General features: G+C 44.0%; 1 non-coding gene across 1 annotated transcript; it reads left to right on the top strand.

Moving 5' to 3' along the window:
* The first annotated feature begins 5,196 nt into the window (after positions 1–5,196).
* LOC111556434 lies at positions 5,197–5,328 on the top strand. Its single transcript, XR_002735906.1, has one exon. It is a non-coding gene; the product is annotated as a small nucleolar RNA SNORA71 (small nucleolar RNA).
* The last annotated feature ends 10,701 nt before the right edge of the window (positions 5,329–16,029 follow it).

The raw sequence follows: 16,029 nt of genomic DNA, 5'->3' as shown, positions 1-16,029 counted from the left end.
AACTCGGGCACATGATGTACCCTCTCTGCATCTCCATTTTCTCACCTGGCAAATGGGGATAGTAATAGTACTTATTGCTCTGGTTGTTGTAAAAACTGAAAGCTAAATTTTATGAAGGGCTTGAGACAGTGCCTGGGAAACAGCCAGTGCTACAGAAAGGTTGCAGGAAGTCCAGCCTTGGTCTTCACTGCTCTCTTTGAATGCTAGAAAACTGCGAGAGTCCCGACTAAGGATCCCAGGTCTTAGTAGGATTTCTCATATTGTCTGATTTTTATTCTCTGTCCATCCTTATCAGGCTCCAATTTGGCAATACTCTTGGAAATTGGGTTCCTGGATTGAACCTATATCTCTGCCATGTAGAATGTATTCATGCAGCAACTTAAGATCAATGCCTACTGCACTTCTATGAATATGTACAAAAAGTTATTCATCTAAGGAGTAGGAATGTCCATTGACAAAATGTGTCCAAGAGCTCTTTTTTGTGTTTTTATAACTGAATTCAATTTCTATGGTGAGTCCCCACACTCCTGGATGGTAAAGACTTAATTTGAGTTAATTCAAATTCAGACTCCCTGGCTTGCCCCAAGTTTACATCAGAATTCTGGGGGCCGCAAGGTTCACAGAACTCATCGAGTCAAGGTGTCAGGATGGAAAGGGAGAGAATATCTGGTTGTCAGTGCGTATCTACGCTATCATCCACTCAGAGGTTCTGGTTCCCTTCTAGACCTCAGTCATTGGTCATTGCTGCCAGTATGGCACCCTCCGGCCCTACCCTGCCATTCTCATCATTAAAGCCTCTTTAAGATCCTGACTCTCCTCTGAGTCACACTTCTGTGTGGGAAAATTCCACTGTAGGGCATTGCTCTGATCTGGGGAAAGCTTGCATTTTCCAGTCCTAGACTCATGTGCTGTTGCAATGCTATTCTCTGACACAAGGAACTCTTGGAGGTTTACACCACCCGGAGCACAGTTAAGCTTCCCCATCAGGCTGGTGGCCAGGCCCGGGGCTCGCATCTCCCCCGTCACACCCCCAGGCACCACCCAGGGACAGAAGCCTGGGTCTCCTCTGCTCTCCTACCTCCAAACTTATCCCATTTTCTCAATCCTCAGCTCACCCCCCCCTCCCTCCAACCCCACAATTGCTCGAGAAAGCCACCAGGTCTCGTCATGCACCCTCTGCAGCTCTCCATCACTCAGGATAGGAGATCTTTGTTTACCTCTGTGAGGGAGACACTGGCTCTGATTCATCATGTATTCTTCCAAATGGGAAGAGGCTTTTTTGAAAAATGGTCACTTGTTAATTTCACAGCATTTTAAAAGTCTACCTTCTCCTATGCTGCCACTTTCCCAAGGACAGGAAGGCAAAATGCCTCATGTCCCCAAGTGCAAGTACACAAAAGGAAGGAGAGAGTTGGAGAGAATAGGAAACATGAGAAAGACCTATCAGTGAGAATCACACAATTTCTCACCTTATTACCTTTTTTGATGACGTGCAATCAAATGGAGGCAATTCTATGATCAAGGGAAATATTTGCTCAGCCCCTACTGTAGGCCAGCATGGTGCTCAATGCTGGGGCACAAAGATGAATGAGAGTGAGCCCCTCTGTCTCACCCAAGTAGATCTCATTCTCTCCACTGCTTCTTCTGTTTGATTTAAGCTCTGTAATTTTTCAGCTATAGTATCATCTTCTCACCGGTTTCCCTGCTTCAAGGCTCATTGTCCCGTCTTTTGTGCCTTACCCTTCACTTTTACTAAAACGTACACCTAATTGTATTATTCTTTACTTAAAAATTTACAGTGGCTCCCATCATCTTTGGGACAGAATGCCAGGCACAGTCTCAGTTCTTAAAATTATTTCCTTTAGTTCTCAAAGCAATGCTGTCAGGTAGCCATTGTGATCTCAATTTTATTAACAAGGAATCTGAAGATCAGAGAGCTTAAGCCTTCCCGACCAAGCTCACAGAGCTGGCAGAATTAAGGCTCAAAATCAGCTTTCTTGCCTCTAGACCCACTGCTTTTAATGCCCCGGTCTCCTTAATTCATCTCCCCTCTTACATTAAGGAGTGATCTATGTAGTAAGACTACCACTACCATTAATGTCATGACTACTAACACTACAACAAGTAACTATCACCTGGGATTTCATGCCCTCATTTATCTTCGATATAGAGAAGGAAGGAGGAGAAAGACACTTACCTAGTTGGTCAAGTCGGTCAATCGGCCAAACGAACCTTGGCAGTCCATGGGTAACAAATTTCGAGCCAAATCACCCTTGCACGCAGTGTATTTTATACAAAGACGTAACGATAAAATACTTAGTTTATAAACCATCACTGTGAAAGTAGAATAAAAATTCCAGTCTCCTGAATCTTCTGTCCACTAACCCAAAATGCAACAAATAAATCCACTAATCTAAACAAACAGAAACCTTGCCATAAGTTAGCCCCGTGTAACACACAACTTAACACATTTGAAAGCTTTACAATATGACAATTAATTACATCTCTAGGAAGCATGTGGTACAGCTAAATGGCGATTCACAGGCAAACCTCAAAAACACCAACATTGCTTATGACTGTTAACCTCACTCAAAATTTTTTCCCTAGTGGTTTCAATATTCAGTTGGAAGAGTGACAGTTGGAGTTAATGGTTTTCTTTTCTCACCTTTCCTCAGAAACCAGTCCATCTCACTATTGCAGTGCTTTGCAACCTTTTTAAACCCATGGCCTCTTTGGATAAACCTGAAAATCTCATGACACCTTCCCTCCACCTCTGACTCCTACCCTGACCAGTGGGTTTTGTGTGTTCAGAAAATAAATTCTATTTCCTGCATATCACGTCAGACAAGAAAAAGAACTATGGTGGTTAAGTTTTCGAATTATTATGTGACAAAGGCATTTTGCTTTCCAAATATAAAAATATATTTTGACATTTTTTCCCCAAATCACATATCATCCACTCTTAACACCCCACCCTATCTTCCTCCTTTTTCCAAACATTGCCTGGACAGCTACAAATGACGGATGGAACACATTCCCTTATCTCCTCCAACAAAATAGTGGTAAAGGAGTAAAAAAGGAAAAGGAGAGACTTGTTCACATTTTTGGAAGATGTAAAGCAGGTGGTGGAGTGGTGGCTGATGTGATAGAAGAAGAAGCTTAAACCTACAATTCATACCCAAGGGGACACCAAGGAGAAGTACACGTATGTGCCCTGGAGAACTCAGCAGAAAACACAGGGACCCATGGCCAGGGGTAAGGCTACGCAAAAAAGGTGCCTGGACGGCTTGAAATCCCAGATGTGTGTTCATATCCCACCTCCCTCTATCCCCATGCAGACGTGCCAGCAGCCAAATGCTCCATTGCCCACGACTGACAGCCAGGTTCTATTCTCCAGTGAAAGTGAAAGGGAAGGCTTGTATTCAGAAGCACCAAATACAGAAGAGGGTGACAGGGAGGTACAAGACTGTAAAGGGGATAGTCTATTGAAAATTTTGCATAATCTCAACTCCTTTCGCAGAATCTCCTATCTTAATAAATGGAATTGTTGGTTTTTTTTTCAGTTGTTTAGACAAAAAAAAAAAACTCAACAAATACCTCATACTTTATAAAAAACTAACCAAAAATTAATCGTAGACAGAATGTAAAATATAAAGCTATAGCTGTTCTAGGGGAAAAAGATGAGAGGAAATCTGCACAACTGGGGTTTGGCCAAATTTTTGAACATGAATCCAAGAACATATGACATGAAAGAAAATGGAATTTATCAAAATTAAAAATATTTGCTCTATGAAGAGCACTATTAAGAAAACAGAAAGAGCCACACACTGGGAGGAAATATTTGCAAATCATATATCCAATAAAAAACTTTTGTCTAGAATATATAAATAACTGTCACAATTCAGCAATGAAAAACAAAGAAAACAAACACATCAATTTTAAAAAAATGAGCAAACAAACGATATGGACACTTCACCAAGAAGATATATAGATGGCGAATAAGTATGAGAGATATTCAACAGGGGCTCCTGGGTGGCTCAGGCAGTTGAGCATCCAACTTTTGATTTCAGCTCAGGTCATGATCCCAGGATTGTGGGACTGAGCCCTGTGTTGGGCTCTGTGCTGAGCATGGAGACTGCTTAAGATTCTGTCTCTCTCTCCCTCTGCCAATCTCCCCAGCTTGCACATGCACTCTCTCTGTCACTCTTTCTGTCTAAGGAAAAAAAGAAAAAAAAGATGTTCGACATCATCAGTCATCTAAGAAATGCAGATTAAAATCCCAAGGAGATACTACTACATATCTACTGAAATGGCTAAAATTTTAAATGCTGCAATAGCACATGCTGATGTGTATTCAAGAGCAACTAACACCCTGATCAGAATGCAAAAAGTTACAGCCATTTTGAGAAAATTTTAGGAGAATCTTACAATGCATGCGGTAAGGAGGGCCACATTTCTTGTTGTCAGAGAAGGAACAGAAGTTGCAAATAAACAAAAGGTAATGGTAAGAAGAACCCTATTGTGCTGTGTTGAAGAAGAAAGTCTCACGGTAAACTCATGATTTTTTGAACATGCACACAGAGGAATAGAAACAGAAATAAATATAGATTTGTGTCTGCATGAGTTATAATAGATAAATAGACAAATATGGCTATCGATTTATCTATCTCTCCAAGCCAAGACTACTTATAAGTCCCAGAAGCAATGAAATCCCAGTAGCAACCTAGTGCCTAGATCTTGGTTTTGAAATACCGTTCTATGATAAAAGAAACCAGGGTTTCTTGGACAAGTGGTTGATTCCAGTGTTGGAACAAGGAAAATAAAAAGTAGCCTGGGAGCCTTTTGTGGTGCCACAAAGGAAGTGTTATTCAAAGAAAAGAAGAAAGAAAAAGACCTGTGAAAAGATTAAATAAGAAAGAAAAGGCAACTGTTCTTCACAACATTCCAATTAATAAGCATGCAGGGAATAAGGGAAATAGGAAATCATCATTAGCACACCGCAGTAACAGGTACTTGAGCCCCTGATTCTCATGGAAAGGCAATATTGGTTGGTATTGTCTACTTCACATTTCTTTCATGTGATTAGAGAAGTTGAGTCCTATCTGGCTTTTGTCACAGATATTTTGAGTTTTCTGTCATGTAAATTCAATAGAATCCTACGAAGAGGAAGAGAAGGCTCTAAAAGTTTCATTTGACTCTTTCATTCAAAAGTGCTCTGGGCTGCCAGCGCCCTGGTCATTGATAGTATAGGGAGAGGAACCGCTGAAAGCATTTCCCCATGTTGGAAGAGCTCATCCTGTCCTTTCCAAACTCTGGAGCTTTCATACACATCTTTCTTTCCACTGATTTGTGTTACTTCCTGGTACCTGGTGCTGTGTGGCTTACTGAGTGCCCTTTGCAGAGTAGGGCCCGGCCTCAGGGTGTTTCTGTTCATGGGCCAGTGGTGGAACCACGATAGGAGCCCTTTTCTCCCAGGGCTCTCCCTGGGAAGCTTTCTTTGCCTCCCCATCACACCCCTTCCCACACCCTCAGCCCCATCTCTCAACCCTGATTACACTAGACGTTGGTGATTTGCTTGTCATGCCCCCTATGCTGTGATCTTGAGGGCAGTGCCTCCATCTTGGTGCCTGGCATGTAGCCTTAGACAAAACAAAACAAGATGGAGGAGACCAAGGCACCACATGCCAGGCCCCGGGGCCCTGAAGTCAGCCTTAGATCCTGAGGCTGTTGAAGTAAGTCCTAAGACCGTGAGTCAATGACCCTCGGGACGACTTGGGGTCCGGGTTTGCTGATATTTCTCCCCAAGTTTCTCTTGGTGGTGTTATTGGTCACCAGAGGGGCAGAGAGTGGAAAGGGAGCCCCCACATGAAACATCCTGAGAGCACTTCCCGCCATACACTCAGAGCATCGTGGATCAGCTCTTCACTCCACACAGGAGGTCAGAGGGAAAGCACTGGGGCTGGGGCCGGGGTCCACTTCAGCTGGCTCTGAGTCTTAATAACGGTGCCCTGAGAAGCCATTGACAGGGAAGGCCAGCCCCAGGTCCCTTTGCTATGCCTGGAATAACTTTAATGACCAAGAGTTTTTCTCTTGGATTGCAGCTGCTCATCACTTTCCCCTCTGCCTACCCATTCAAAACACCTTACAGGCTTGCTGAAAAAAATGAACGAATGAATGAAGGAAGGAATGATATAAGTTTCATTTGAGGAACATCATATTCTGGCATTTCCAGCAATGCCTCAACAGCCATTTACTTAATGACTATGATGGGCATTTGACGTACATCAATCCCTTCAGTCCTGAGAACAAATGATATATTATTATCCCCTTTTTGCAAATGAAAAACAAAATGTTTCTCAGAAAGAGTAAAAATTGGCCAGGCTACCTCGTGTGGCCAAACCTAAAAATGAGTCTGTGTCTCATTGGCCATATTCTTTCCTCCATATTGCATGGTCATCTCAGAGAACTTTTAGAATACTTCCAACTGGCAAGTAGAGTTTAATTTTCCTTTTGAGGAGCGAGGAGCGTACCGAGGAACAGGAAGGCTAACCAAATATCGCTGCTGACTTCTGATTTTAATGATGTCTACTAGTAACATCTCACAGGTAACAACCCCTACAATCCTTCAGAAGGAATAACCCTAAGAAGTTCAGCCCAGGGACTCCCTTCAGTGACCTGACATTGCCAGAAATTATCTGAGAACTGGGAAGATGTCCCCCCATGTTGACTGAGGTAGTATGTCTCTACAGTTGCCACCAGTTCCTTCTCTTAGTACATACATGACATTCCACATGGAAGATGGGGTCTATCCTTCCATCCCTTTGACTTTGATCTGTCCCATGACTGCTTTGACCGAGAGCCACAAAGAGAGGCATCAGAGCACCACACGTACGAATGAAGGAGCCATGCTGGACATCCAGCCCTAGCTGAGCCTTCGGATAACTCCAGTCCCAGCCCTTTCAGACTGCAGTTACATAAAAGACCCCAAGAAGAACCGCCCAAGTGAGTCCAGTCAACACATAGAGCCTAGAGATAATCATAAATTGTTTCAGGACGTTACATGTTGTGGTGGCTTGTTACGCAGCACTAAATACCAGGAACCTTGCTGGTGCCACTTCACACTGATACACGGAGAGTACTGGGGACCACTGGTTAGCAGACTTTTTGAGGCATTTCACAGGAGACAAGTGGAAAATTCAAAGCAGGCTCCCACCCTCTTCTTCAGCATTGCCCCAAACTCTCCAAGAACAGGGGAGGGAAGCTGCCTGCCTCTTGGCTTTACCTTCAACAAAGGTGAGCTTGTAAGAAAGGAAATATCAAAATTCTAGAGAAAGAAGGCACTGCAGAGGGTAGCGCAATGGGTGAGGATGGAGTGGGGGGAATTCCAGTCACAGGGGGTAGTCCCCTGTTCTCTTTCATCTCCATCATCTGTTCATGCTTTTTTCTTCTAGAATGCTTCCCCCACCCCCATAACCACCATTCCACTCAGCCAAGTTAAATTCTTAACCCAGTGCTCCTTTAGCACTCTGTCATTCATAGCATTGTGATTCTTTCTTCAAATATTTGTCTTGCCCACTTGACTGTGAGTCCCTTGAGGGCAGGGGACATTGCTTTCATCATCCTGGTTATTTTCGTCTCTACGTCAAAAATGTTTATTGACTGAATGATGCATTTTGCAAGTAGGCCATAGCACAGTCTTCCAAATGTGTCTGTTAAAACATAGTAGAGCCTGTTTTGCTAATAATATTTGGAGGCTATTTTTGTTTTGCTTTCTGATCTAACTACCAACGTCAGCAAACTCAAGTATATGTAGGGCCAGACACGTAAAGTACATGAGAGAATCAGGCCAGTCAGCAAGCACGTGGCTCATCCAAGGCTGGCAGCTGTCACTCACTCCAGTAAAGTGCTGTCCAGTGGGACCAGTGTTGCTTCTAGAACGATTTTAAGGAAGTCCCAAATCCAGATTTTGTGTGAAATGCCGGCCAAGCATGTCATCCAGGCAAATCACATCTGTGGTCTGAAGTTGGCCCATATTCAGCCACTTAACAATCTCTAACTAGGAAATACTTCAACCTGTCTCTACTCAAGTGTCTTCCCATGAAAAAAGACTTTTATGACCACTCTAACAAAACTAGCAGTCTGTACACACACACACACACACACACACACACACACACACACACACACACCCTGTAGACACTCATAGATGCTCATTTTTAATCCCTTCAGGCTGCTTAATTTTTCTTCATATCTGTTATCACTATCTGGTATTATTCTGTATGTATTTTTACCGATTGTTTACTCTGTGTCTCTGCTACTAGGATGTCATCACCACTAGAACAGGGTCCCTGTCCGTTTTGTTGACTTCTCTATCCCCAGTTCTAATGTAAACTGCTTGACTATTGAGAGTTCCTGCCTCCTCTGCTTTTCTGCTGGATTTATGCCCTTCTCAGATACTCAAAGATAGTTTCTTGAAAATTCTCCCTCTCTAGCCCTGAGCTAGTGCCTTCCTAGACTGGTGAGTGGAGTTAACACTATCAAAAGAAACTCCCAGGGCCCTGACAGTTCTGCTTCTCACAGCCCAGGGCCTAAAAGGAGCTGCAATTCATCCAGCCTTCTCAGCCCTGCAGGGTCTTAGGAGTTTCCTGACAGTAAGGTACACTCACCCCTAAACAGCACCTACATGTTTCAAAACGGGAAGAGTAAGGGCCTGAAGGGTCTCCGAGGAGCCTTTTCACTGGAGACTCTACAGTCAGGTCCTCGTGCTAACTGGGGAAGAAGATAGGACAGGGCGGGTGTTTCCATAGGAAGTAGTGCTTTTCTCCAACATGTTCTAAAGCCTTCAAGACCCCCTCTCCAGGGAGCCTGGGATGAGGATGGAAGCAAGAACAGGAAAGGCAAGCTGGGAGCCAGGACAGTGGTCCCCTGACTGTCCGTGTCCATGCTCTGCAGAGTGGAGGCTGGAGGTCTGGGAGGTCGGCAGACCCTGGAGGCACACATCTGAACATCTCGTTTTTTTCATCACAGCTTTTGCCACATGTATTTGCTTTCTGAGCTACATTTGTTGTTACTTTTTTCTGTAACTGAATATGGTTTTGAAGTTATTCCGTTTACTTGAAAATAAAATTCTATGTGACAAACACAAATGGAAAACCAGGACCATTACATATAAATAGGTGACGTGCACATATGCACGCACACCCCGTAAAAAACCACAGAAAGCAAAACAATGCTTTTAAATCCTAGTTAGGTAAGTTGGCTGGCAAAGTTCTTTGTCTAAAGAACTCTTCGTGCTAATCGAAAGCTCACTTAGCAAGTGTGATTATTCTTGACCTTACCTGAAGGGACACAGCAGACCTAAAAAAAGGAGTAAGTCTATGTGATACTGATAGCCGAGGTCATGACCCTAAATTCATGGCTATTCGTACACACCGGGAAACACAACTCTCAGACTTAGATATAGCCTGATACCAGAACCACCTGCAGGTAAAGATGGGGCATGCCAATGACAGGTAAACGGTTGAGTTCGGAATCTGTAACTGAAATATCTCAGTAGTTGCTGGCGAGTAGGGCCGGAGCAAGCAGGGGCAGCAAAGGGAAAGAAAATCCAGGAAACATTCTCAATCACTTCTCCTGGCTCCTCCTCCTGCCTCTGGGCTGGGGCATCTCAATACACCATGTAGCCTCGCCTCTTCCAGTAAACTAGACCGGGCTTCTACATAGCCTAGTGATTTCTACATAGCTTAGTGTCCAGGATGGTTAAGAGCAAAAGCTTCAAGACTTTTTAAAACCTAGGCCCCAGAATTGAACATTATATCTGCCACATCCCATTTATCAAAGCAATAGACTAGCTCAAGTTCAATGGGGAAGGAACATAGATTCCACTTCTTACTGGAAGGAGTGGTGTATCACATCCCAAAGGGGTACAGACACAGAGAGGCATGACTTCTTGGGGACTATTATTTTAACTACTTTCTATGTATCTATTTCTGTGGACCTTCAAAACTCTGATTCATCTGATCAGACCCTGCTTTCCTTTAAAATTATTGATGCCGTTGTCTTATACATAAACTGAGTTGGGAGCTACTAAAAGGGGCTAAGTACCAATTCAAATGAATTTAATGTAAGCACTCTGATTCCCCAGTGTGTAATCCTACACAGAAGGAAGGTGTTTTTTTTTGTTTGTTTTTTTTTGTTTGTTTGTTTTTTTTAAGGACGGCACTTTTCTTTCTTTTTCCGTAGCTCCTGAAAAGTTAGATCCCCTCCAACTGGAAGTGATATTGGTGTAGCACAGTGATTCTCAAGTGGTGGACCAGTTGGGAACGTGTCAGAAATGCAAATTATCAGGTCCCATCCCAGACCTACTGAATCAGAATCTCCTGGGGTGGAGCCCAGCAATTTGAGTTTAACACACTTTTCAGGTGACTCGACTGCATATTGGAGCTTGACAATCACTGATTGGTTAAACCTATTACTGGATTCAAAATCCCATCTCTATGACTTTTCAAGGTGCACGACTTTGGGCAATTTACTTCATCTTTCTGTTTCTCTGTTTCCTCGTCTGCAAAAGGATGATAGTAAAGGAACCTACCTCAGTGTTGTGGAGAGGATAAGACAAAGTAGCAATATAGAGCACTTAAAGAGCCTGGAGCATTCTAAGTATTGTGTAAATGTTGGCAACTATCATTAAGGAGTTCTAAGTACTGGTTGTAATGGACCATGGTCTTTCAGAGTATCAAACTGGGTTGGATACAACTAAGGACATTTTTGAGAGGAAAGATTTTTTTTAATGTTTATTTTGAGAGAGAGAGCAGGGAAAAAGGGTGGAGGGGGTGGAAAGAGAGAGAGAGAGAGGGAGAGAGAGAGAGAGAGAAAGAATCTTAAGCAGGCTCCACATTGAGCCTATGTGGGGCTCAGTCTCATGACCATGAAATCATGGCCTGAGCCAAAGTCAAGAGTCAGATGTTTAACTGACTGAGCCACCTAATCATTCCGAGGGGGAAAATTTTTGACTGCAGGTTGGAGGACAAAGGAAAGCATTGAAAATCAGGATGCTTTCAGCTAGAGTTAAGTGGGGAAGTGGAGATTTCTGCCAGCACTATTGTGTTAGAAGCAGGTATTAGCTTGGTTTCCCCAGTAGCAGTTTTGAATCCCATCTGTAGTGTTAGAAGTATGGCCAAAGGTGAATAAACTTTGATTTAAGAGTAAAAGGTAGTAATGCTGAATTTGCTATAAAAATCCTGTCACATAGGTTACCTGTTATATAGAAGGATTGTAGAATTGGAGGGCACCTACCTCTCTCCACCTGTCTCCTCCATGGTTTACCCGCTGTCTTTCTTCAAGTGTGCACTCCAAGTTCAATTCTCAGTCAGCCCTTCCTGAGCATTCTCTTTAAAATTCACACACACACACACACACACACACACACACACACACCTCTACACATACACACACAGGTTTCCTATCCCTCTTCTCCCTTTTATTTTTTACCCTTAAGAACCACCCCCATCTTACATGCTGTGCATTCTATTTACTTAACTTTCTGATGGTGACAGACAAATCAGGTCAAAATCTGTTCTCAGAGGGCAGAGACATTCATCTGTTTTATTCTCTGCTGTACCCCCAGTGCCTGGCACCTCATAGGTGATCAAAAACTATTCTTGAATGAATGAATGAATGAATGAGTGATATTAGTGCCTCTACTGCTTTGCTCCATCAAATTGAGAAGGAGATGAACAGAATCTGGAGGGTCACCTGGCTGGCTCAGTCAGTAGAGCATGTGACTCTTGATCTCAGGGTCATGAGTTCAAGCCCCACATTGGGCCTAGAGCTTACTTAAAACAAACAAGCAAACAAACAAACAAACATAAAATAGGAGTGCCTGGGCGGCTCAGGGAGTTGAGCTTCTGGCTCTTGATTTTGGTTCAGGTCATGATCTTGCTATTTGTGGGATTGAGCCCTATGTCAGGTTTCGGCTGATAGTGCAGAGCCTGTTTGGGATTCTCTCTCTTTCTGTCTCTCTGTTTCTCTCTCTCTCTTTCTCTGTCTCTCTCTCTGTCTCTCTCTCTCTCTCTCTCTCTCTCTCTCTCTCTCTCTGCCCCTCCCTTGCTCATGCTCTCTCTCTCTCAAAATAAATAAATATTTTTTTTAAAAACCCTATAAAATAAAATATTTTTAAAATTTCAAAAGAAAACAAACCGGAATCTGGAGAACTGAGGTTTTGACTCGGGGAGGGGGAGGCTTAGGCCCTTCCAAAAAGATGGAGTCATTAAACACCCAGGAAGTTGCAGTCATGACGCAAGATGTTAATCTGCCCCTGCTGTTTCACCAGGCACAGTGGTGGATGTTTTGTGCTCAGTCTCTACTTCCAGCCATCACATGGGCGTTCCTACCTTTACAGAGAAGGAAATGAAGGCTCAGAGACCTTCAAGTAACCTGTGTAGGCTCACACAGCTGGGAAGTGGCCGTGCAGAGGCCGCATCCCAGATCTTTAACTTCAGGTTCAGGTTCTCTCCTTGCTGCCAATGTTGAGGACGAATGCTCAGAAAGGTGAACTTGGAAGGCTGACTGAAAATGGAAAATAGGCTTCACATTTTTCAGTTTCATACCTGCTTTTGTAACAATGCTATAACGATAATAACTATAATCATTTGTATTATCCTAACGAACATTTACTTGGTGCTTAGCATGTGAAGATACCTTACAAGGATTATCTCATTTAATTCTCAAAATGAGCCCTCTGGGATATATTCTTTTCTTATTTTATGATAGATGGGAGTAAAGGTCTAAAGGGCTTAAAGGTCGAAGGACGTACTTACCTAAGTCCCACGGCTACTGAGTGGTAAAGTTGAGGTCTTTTATTGGAATAGTAACATTAGAAAAACAACGACCTGCAGCATTCACACCAGCAATGTAACCAGGTTACACGTAATCCAACCCACTGCCTATTGGTAAAGCCAGCCTGGATTTACACTGACATTTGTAAATCTCGGAATGCCTTCCTGATTACCTACCCTGGTGACAAGCAGAGTCACTTAAAAGTAAGAAAAAAGAGAATGAACATAGTGGGTTAGCGAGGAAGTATATTTCCGTGACCGTCATCTTTCTTTGCAGGCGCTACACGTTTGTCGTTTCCCCAAAAAGATGAGGTGACTTCAGATCAGACCCGATGCTGGATTTTCACGTTTTCCGCCATGTCTTTAAGAATTTCCCTAACCGTGAGGATGGGAGGAGAGACTTCCCATAATTCCCTGCCCACCATACCCCCGGCCCTAGTCCCTGCTTGCCAAATCCTTTACGGTGGTTTTCTGATGTGAGCTATTATCCAGGAGAGTTCCAGAGCGACATGTGAACTCCGTTTCTTGGAGGGCTCAACCAGAATTCCCTGAAGTGAACGCTTAGTCTTTTACCTACCAGCCTCCCTCTTTTTATAGTTAATCAACTGGCTAAATCCTCTGAAGTGAAAAAATGCACATTTTGTTGTCTGTGACTTACTGAGGCTGAATGCCTCTCACGATAGCAAAGTCTAAGAAACGACTATGTATTAGGGATGAGTGATTTCTCACACTTAATCTGTTTCTATCCAAGACTGCCAAGTTGGTCCACCGGGCCCCAGAACTGAGATATCACATTTCCCACATTTCTTGCTTCTCTTTCTACTTGTGCTCCATTATTTATTAAGGTCTTGAGTGTACCTGGGGTTCATCCCCAGCTGGGGTCAGACTCTTCAGACCCTCCCCCATTCTCAGGAGCTAGATTTTTATAAGGGTGTGAAAGACTCCTACCCCTGCAATTCTACAACCAGCCTGTTCTTAAGAACGGAAATGGAGACACAAAAGCTCAGCTGAGAGAAGGTATTTCCAAGACTGGAGATCCAAAGGCCAGGATACCTTCTGTTAAGGTTTCTTTCCTTTCCCTTCTGGGTTATGGCGAAAGCTAATGAATTGTTGGTCTCCATCAATTCAGACACTTTGCTTGGAGGTAATAGAAAACTGAAAGTGTTCCTCAACCTCCACCATATAAGTGCAAAATCCAGGGGTAATTTAGAGTTTTAGGAATACTGGACACAGGTTCAAAAACTACCCTTAGACGTCATGTTTTCCCCATCTCTTCCCTTTGCTTCTTTCTGTGTCCACTTCTGTCTCCAGCAAATGTAGCAGCAACTGTTGGCTTCCTACACACGGCTCTCATACACCCTCACCTGGTGCCCTTTTGCTTCCTTCCAGGGCTTCCTTGTCACCTGGCTTTGAAGCTAGCATTGCCTGCTGCTGCCCTAAGAGCCAGACATTCCTGGGATTGTAAACTCCCCAGGGGCAGACCCTAACCGTGGCTCACGGGAGCAGAGATATAAATTCCCCAACTCCCTCCCCCATGAGGGGAAAGACTTTGCAGTTGACCTTGTCTCCAGAGCCACCTCACCTCCCGCAGAACTTAGCCAGAGCCACAGAACTTTGCCTGATTCTGTACTTTGCTTGGCTGCCCAACCTTCCCCATCTGACTTCCATCCTTCCCCTCAGGTTTATCCTAGAAACAGAATCCTTGTATTAGGGGAATCCTGCCAAAGACAGGAGGAATCTTTGTACACGCTGTTCCAAACATTCTGGGCATACATCTTTCTCACCTGAAATCCACAGCTGTCCAAGCAAAAGTCCCTTAATTCGATTTGATTTGACTTTGACTGACTTGACTCAGGTACTCACCCCTAAGCCAATCATAGAGGGCACAGGCTATGCATGATGTTTGGCCAGACCTGGGTCCCATGAACACCCCTGGATCAAAAGTGAGGCCCGAAACCTGCCCAACCACGTGGATGGAGAACAGGGCTGGTGGGAGGGATGGTTCTGGCTCTTTCGGAAAAGCAGGGAATGAATGCTTTAACACTGTGTAGCAGGGATCCGCAAACTCGGGTCCACAAGCCAACTAACTGCCTGTGTGTTTAAACAGACTTTTATTGGAACACAGCCATACACCTGCGTTTAGGTATTGTCTATGCTGCTTTTAAGCTAGAATAGCAGGGCTGAGCAGCTGCCCCAGATACCGTACGGTTGGCAAACCAAGAATATTTACTACCTGGCCCTTTAGAGGAAAAGTTTGCTGACCCCTGAAACACAGCATCATGTCAGGATATGCTCTGATATCAGTTTGTGGCACATCCCAAGGTAATGCCAGGAAGTAGTTAATTGGTGTCATCACACGTTTAGGAAGTTTGAGGTTGTTTTCTTCAGAATCTCCAAATTGAGGGAGGGGTAGACGCCCTGCGGCGGTTGGCAAACTATGTACTGAAACCCCCCGCTTTCCCAGGAAGCTCCTGTGGGTGGGAGACAGCTGAGTGGGTGGGAGGCCAGCACACAGGACCCCCGGAATCCCTCCCTGTTTCACATTTACCTGTTTAGCTAGCAGGCTGAACTTGTGGCACTCATGGTTTATATTGTGAACACTTGGTTTTTAGTCTCTCTCAGTCTTGCTCCGTGGGAACTGTCCTTTTCCACCTCTGGACGCAAAGTAAGGCAGCCTGTGACTTTTCTGTCCGATCTTAGTTAGCACAAAGTCCTGCAGTCCGATTAAGTCACCAAGAATCTTAGCTCAGAGATTAAAATGTAGGATATCAAGTCACATTTTAACAAAACAAAGCTTCCCTCAAAGGTGAGGTTTCTGAGCGCCCCCAAGCAGCCCACTACTGCCTTTCGGGAAAGGGGGTGCTCATCTTCTTCCCCTCTCCTGCTTCTCCACCTGCCCCTCCGCGAGCTTCTATTTCCGCTTCGGTTCTCTAGCCTGTTCTGATTGGAGCAGAGTGGAGGGCAGAGCCTTAAGGGCAGGAATGTTTTCACTTGTGTGCTCCTGTCTCAGCTTTGCCACCTCCAGCCCTCACTGGTATTCCAAACTCAATTTTGCTCTCAAGAGACACTTCTCTTGGCTTCTTTGGAGATTCCCCACCATTGAGAACCTTTTTTGATTACATCCCAGACAAGGATTCACAAATAGAAACACAAACATATACCCTTTTTTTCCTGGCGCTGGAACGTTTGCAGT

This window comes from Felis catus, chromosome C2 (genome assembly GCF_018350175.1).
Source record: "Felis catus isolate Fca126 chromosome C2, F.catus_Fca126_mat1.0, whole genome shotgun sequence".
NCBI classification, from domain to species: domain Eukaryota; kingdom Metazoa; phylum Chordata; class Mammalia; order Carnivora; family Felidae; genus Felis; species Felis catus.
Note: the sequence above shows the minus strand (reverse complement) of the source record. Positions and strands in the feature narration are given on the sequence as shown.